This window comes from Rhincodon typus, chromosome 7 (assembly GCF_021869965.1).
Source record: "Rhincodon typus isolate 14 chromosome 7, sRhiTyp1.1, whole genome shotgun sequence".
Lineage (NCBI taxonomy): Eukaryota > Metazoa > Chordata > Chondrichthyes > Orectolobiformes > Rhincodontidae > Rhincodon > Rhincodon typus.
In genome coordinates, this window is record NC_063338.1 from 59,963,607 (window position 1) to 59,970,520 (window position 6,914).

The following is a 6,914-nucleotide window of genomic DNA, read 5'->3' on the forward strand; positions in this document are numbered from 1 at the left end:
AGGAAGGGTCTAGGCCCGAAACGTCAGACTTCCTGCTCCTCTGATGCTGCTTGGCCTGCTGTGTTCATCCAGCTTTACACCTGGTTATCTCAGATTCTCCAGCATCTGCAGTTCTTACCATCTATGCTATAGTTTTGATTCCTTTATGATATCATTGAATACCACATTAAAAACTGAAAACGTCTGATTGCTGATTCATGAAAACAGGGAGGTGAAAAAATTTTATCTTTAAATATGGCCTGAATTTAGCACAATCCTTAGGTCCTGTTTGTTTATACTAATACACACCATTTTAGGTTGTATATTCTAATAAAATTCAAAAAAAGTGTAACTCGATTACAAATTAGGTGAATTTTTCAAATTTAACCATCTATTTAAGCTTTTACCAAAAGCTAACTAAACACATTTCTTTCTTCTCTCAAACTATAATTTTCTTGCCATTAAAGAATTAAAGTCCGTATGGCTAGTCTAAGTTTGCTTCCACATTCCAATGACATAGAGTAGTTCAGTAATGGACACAATGACATATATAGTCATTTACAGATGACTACCAAGTACTTTATCAAAACCAAAGTACTGTGGTTGCTGGAATTAATCTTGAACAGTAATAAAACATGACACCTTGTGGTGCACCTAGTTTGGCTAATCTATTTATATCCTATTTCACAAAATTGTAAAATTCCTAGTTCTGGATTAGACTGGGCCTACTGTGTGATTTCAGAAAAATTACAATACTTTATTCTGACTTTCTCTTGCAAGCTATATTTTAAATTACTTTCTACTAATGCAGCAGGATCAGCAAGAACATCGCTGCCTACTGTCTGGAAAAAGATTAAACAAAATCATTAACAATAGTTTTCTGTCAAGGAATTGACACTCTTAGATTTACCTTCTTGCCTTACAGCAGTCATGTTTGAGCTCTAGTTTCTTAATCTTGTTCTAGCACTTGTGTATGTTTCCAGTAATTTATATCCATCTCAAGTTGCTGATAGGAATAGATGTATGGATTTATGTTAATAGATTTAGGATTTATCCAATGAGACAACAATAATTTCCAAACCTACAGACCCACAACATTCAAACAAACCAAAGCAGAAAATGAGAAATACAGATTCCTATGATTCAGAGTTGAAAGGCCTATTGTGACATTTTATTTTTAAGTGCCTTAACATTTCTTTATAGACATTACATCGCAAAAGTATTATGTAAAAATTGATATTAAAAAGCTTATTTGTATGCTTCAGGTACCAGTTTCTAAAATATTGAATTTTAAAGATGTTTACAAGAATGATTACTACACCACTAAGAAAAATGTTTGCAGTAAATTCTTTATTTTGAACAAGTAGATACAATAGATAAAACGGAGCCAAAAGGAAAGTGCATTATTTCAGGTAGAACCACAAATTCTAGCTTTAATGATCCATTATTCTTCCAAAATCCAATGTCTAAGCTGTACACATCAAAATACAAAAAATATAAATTTCCAGAAATTTTTTAAATGAAAACAAAATTTCACAGATAATATGCGTTGAACCGAGTGACTCGCCACACTATTTCAGAGGACAGTCGATGTCATTACTGTGATTCTGGAGTTGCATGTAGGCCAGTCCAGTTAAAAATGGAGGACTTCCTTCCTGAAGGACACAGGTGAATTGGACTTTTTTTAAAAAATAAAGATCAATGATAGTTGTCACAGTCATAATTCTGAGACCTGCTATTAATCCTAGACTTTATTAATCAAATTTGCTTCTACCAGTCGCTCTGTCATTCCCAATAGTCTGGACCTCTGGATCACTAGTCCACTGATATTACCACATCATCGGCCATCCTCCACCCTTTAGTTCTTGAGCAGGCATAGCAACATTGAAGCTGGTTTTCTCCATACATCATGCTCTTCTGCATGAATACCATTTTCAAAATAAGGAGTAAACTTTCAGGGCACGTTGATGAAGATAATGACTCTGCTGTTACATCCACGCCTGTAAAATTAGAACATTCATCTTAACTTTCCCAGCTTCTGCAAGTGTACGAATATGCATTTAGGATGAACTATTTATAGAAATATAGTCCATTGTAAAAGCAGCTATTCACTTCCTATACCTCCATTTCTTACAAGCTTGCAAGCAAAACAATACAAGCATGCCTTTGTGGGAGGATTTTTAATAAGATTCAATTAAAAACACTGCTAAGGAGATGAATAAAGGATTAAATTCTTATAACTATGTATACTGGCCACTGACTTGGAACAGAATAATCACTGATATACATCAATATAATGGCACAGCTAAAAAGAAATGCTTGACTCCATTGTGACTCAGCAAATTATGTTAAGATTCAATTACTCATCTACTTTAAGAATTGCTGAATCCCAAATCTCAACTGCCATGCAGAAAAAATAAATCTTACCACATTTCTGCTTGTGTTATTAGAAGGATGTCCTTTTCAGTAATGCGAAGACACTAATTTTCAAATGAGAATTTCAGGCTAAAAACAAACATAAAAAGACTGACTATACCTTGAAATACTTTTATAGCCAAATGACAATTTATTATGAATATTTATAATACAGCATCTTTAATAAAGTAAGCTTCAAAGGAGTGGAAAGTATTTGGAGTTAAACTACAGAAGATATTATGGCAGATGATCAAACCCAAAGTCAAAAATGGATAAGGGAGGAAAAAGAGGCAGACAGATTGCACTGAATAAAGAGGTTTAAGCTTTATCATGCCCCTATAAACAGTCTTAATATTCAAATACATTTGTTCACTTTTTCTTGCACTTCTATACCCATTTTCATGTAACAAACATCTCCAGCACTGTATAAAGCGATTGAGGGTATAGATGCAGGGAGTAGGTGGTTTGGGATATGAATGAAGAAATTGAAGAGGTAGATTTGAGAGAATACCTTTGAAGATAGAGGAGTGAATAACAAGCAAGAAAGTGGGATGAAAGTGTAGTGAGAGTGGAGAAAAAGATGACAAACATTAGGACAGAAAGGTTTGAGTATGCTGACAGAAGATAGCGCAGGTTGGGTAAAATGAATCAGTAGCAGAATTGAATGAATAAGGACGATGAAAATATGTGGACTAGAACCAGAAGAGGCAGATGTGCAAAGCGATTCCTCTAGGCGGAGGAGCTGACAGAAAGTAACTGACGCTACCTGACCGTGACAGATATAATATTAAGAACTAAACATTACAGAATTAAAAGTATAAACTGCATTAAAATCACCAGCTATAAATTGTAAACGTTTGGGGTTCAAGCCTCAAAATAAATTGGCACATATTTAATATTGCAAATGTAAAACAGTTACATCCGCTCAACCTTTTCAATGAACATTAACATTAAAATCAGACTGACTGCAGCTTGCAAAGACTGAATTTGTTGGAAAATTAGTGTATACCAGCCAGTAAATTGGGTAAAATGTGGCCAGCCGTAGGTATCCTCCATTTTATTTCCCCTCCATGTATGATGCAAACTTGTTACATTTCACAAGTCAGTCTTAAGACTGGAGGGTTCCTGTTAACATTCGCACTATATCAATTCCTCTAGTCTGACGGTTGATAGAAAGTAGTTGATATACTTGACTGTGGCAAATTTAATTTTGAAAACAGAATTATAGAATTAAACTCTTACAAACTGCATTAAAATCACTAGCTATAAATTCTAAATAACAACTTCAAACAAAATTTGGCAAATATTTAACATTGAAACAGTACAGTTGCATCTGCTCAACCCTTTTAATGAACATTATTAACATTAGTTGAAATCATAAAATAAAACAAAGAACTGCAGATGCTGTAAACCTGAAACAGAAAAAAAAAAATTTCTCGAGAAACTCAGCAGGTCTAGCAGCATCTCAGGAGAGAAAACAAAATTAACATTTTGGGTCCACTAATCCATCTTTAGAACACTCAATTTAATTCATATCCACTTTCAGGGAAAATTCAATTCCAAACACACCTGGCCCAGCAGGTTGAGGGCAATCTGCCAAGCTTGCAATATCCAACATGCCCAATCAGACCAAATGCGGCACAATTGTAGATTGACGCCCAAAACGGAAAACATGAACTGTCAGTTCTACAAGTGGTCATAATGAATCTGCATCTGACTCTTCAGTAATGCAAGGACTATGAAGTCACTAAAGTTTGGATATGCAATAATGAGAAGTCTACCGTAATTACTCAAGTTTTGCATCTCCTGATTAGTGTCCTTGACAATTTATGTTTAAATAAATGAATGGAGTGAGTTTAAATTTATAAAAACAAGGGCAGTTTTTAATAACTTCCATCAAAGCCTATCAGATCACTACCACATCCTCTACCTCACACTAAATTAACACGAGTGATTTTAACATAACTGCCAGGTTACTTTCCCATTTAATAGACTGAAACATTTAAAGCACATTCACAGTGTATTTGGCCCATTGTATCTGTGCTGATCAACAAAAGACCTGACTATGTTAATACTGGATAGACCAGATTTGATCTAGTCAGTTTGTTGTCAGGTGGGTTAAGTTAAAATTGTTAATTTGGTGCAATACCAAGAGAGATTAGTCATATGGAACATACATGAATGTGGTTATTAGAGCAATGCTGGCCAACAGCATATTTCGCCAACTACTAGGAAGACCGTGGAGTAACAAATCCACAAGGAAGTTACAGACAGATACCAATATTATAGTTAATGGAGTACTTCAGTTACCCAAATAGATATTGGTAGTGGATAGATTGTACTGTTAGACCTGGTTCTTGGAAATGAATTGGCAAAGGGATCAAGAGTCAATGGGAGACAGAAGTTAAAATGAAGACAAAGTATGCTTACGACAGGTGTCATGTCAGGTAGATAATGCTGAAACAAGAACAAAGTTGCTGGAAAAGCTCAGCAGGTCTGACAGCATCTGTGGAGGAGAAAACAGAGTTAACGTTTTGGGTCCGGTGACCCTTCCTCAGAACCCATAATGCTTGACGCTGGTTTGGTTATAACTACAATTTTAGTTAAAAAAAACTCACTGCCTTCGCAATTCATGAACTACTTTACACACTAATAATTTAAGTAGATTTAACTAAATTAAAGCCCACAATCCAAAACAAACATTCATAGTTTTTCTAAAAAGATGAAAGAACTGTGGATGCTGTTAAACAGAAACAAAAACAGAAATAGCTAAAAAAGCTCAGCAAGTCTAGCAGCATCTGCGAAGAGAAATCAGAATTAACATTTCAGGTCCAGTGACCCTTACTCGGAACACAGTTTTAATAGAAAACTGTGAACAGAAAAAGTATGTAAAGAAAATTAAAACATACAAATCCGGCAAATATGAAGATAAAATCCCCTAAATATGGCAGCCCACCCACCAGCATCTGCAACCAAAGGATAAGCTGCCATTTCCGCTACAAGATACCACCACCAAACACATATTCCTTTACGTTGTCAGCATTTTGCAGGAGCCATTCTCTCTAGGACACCCTGGTCCACTTCTCCACTCCCTACACCCCCTTGGCAGTTTCCCATCGTAGGATGTGCAACACTGACATTAAACTCTTTTCTCCCCACTATCCAAGGCTCCAGAGATGCCTTTGACCCGAATCAGTGATTTACCTACACTTCGCTCCATCTAGTCAACCGTATTTGCTGCTCGCAATGAAGTCCACTGTACATCAGGGAGACAAAATGTAGACTGGGTGACCGCTTTGCAGAACACCTATGTTCTGTCTGTAAAAATGACCCTGAGCTTCCAGTTGCCACCCAATCCACCCAGTTCCCTGGCCAACATCTGACTGAATCCTGCTGCAGTGCTCCAGTATGGCTCAATGCAAGCTGGAAGAACATTTCATCTTCCCCTTGGGGATCCTACAGTATTCAGGATTCAATACCAAGTTCAATAATTTTACAGCCCAAGCACCACCTTCCATGTCCTTTACCCACCTCTCCACCCTCAGCCCCTAACCCCTGGAATGACATGAGGTGCTTCTAGGACAGCCAACCAATTTTCACCTACTCATGATCCCCATTCTCAGCTTCTCTCTTTCCCTGGCTTAATATCAAACCATCCTTTTGTCTGCCTAGCATTCTTTCTCCATCTCCACCTATCCATTCACATCTTTCCACCCCACCCTCAACACTACTTCATCAGCATAAATACCAGATTTTCCTAACTATCACTCCTGAAGGAGGATCTCCAGACTCAAAACGTTACCTGTTTTCCATCCACAGATGCTGCCAGAGCTGAGTTTCTCTAGCAATTTTTGTGGCTGTTTCAGATCTTCAGCATACACTGTTCTTCGTTTTATTTTAGTGTCATATTGCATCTATCCGAGTTATATCTGTTAGCCACGTGGACACACTAAAAGTTTCAGAATTAATATTTTAGATTTAACACTCTCGGATGACAAACACTGGGTTGCAGTGCAACGCATTAAATACGGATTTTACAAAATCTTTGTTACTCACTGCGGGCACATCTCTGGCCTATCCATACCCGGCACCAACCGCGGCCTTCAGGCAAGATCCCCACCTTGGGTTCGGTCCCACGCCCTGTTTCAGCAGCTCGAAACCCCTCAGTCTCACTCCCCTCCCCGCCATAAGTCACCAGGAGTCGTTCATTCACCGATCCCCTGCCCAGAGAGAAGAACGTCAGCCCCAGGAGAGTCACAAAGACGGCGAAGCTCACCAACAGAGTCCGGCATTTGGACCATCACCCGCCGGGCCCGGACCCAGCCGCTCCGTACCATCGCCATGACACATCCTCACCCATTCATCTTCATCATCTTCTTCTTCTTCTTCTTCTTCCTCCGCCTCCTCCTCTCACTAGCCCCTGTCTATCTGTCTGACTCTCCATCCTCGACCGCAGCGGCAGCCATCTTCAAACAATCACAAACTTGCCCACGCGCCGAGAACAAAATGGCGGAACAGGA

The 6,914-nt window shown here is 38.1% G+C and overlaps 1 long non-coding RNA gene across 1 annotated transcript; it reads right to left on the bottom strand.

Moving 5' to 3' along the window:
- Positions 1-1,312: 1,312 nt before the first annotated feature.
- LOC109926431 lies at positions 1,313-6,914 on the bottom strand. The gene is made up of 3 exons (XR_002260186.2): positions 6,451-6,914; positions 2,407-2,484; positions 1,313-1,979 (listed from the first exon to the last, which is right to left on the bottom strand). It is a non-coding gene; the product is annotated as an uncharacterized LOC109926431 (long non-coding RNA).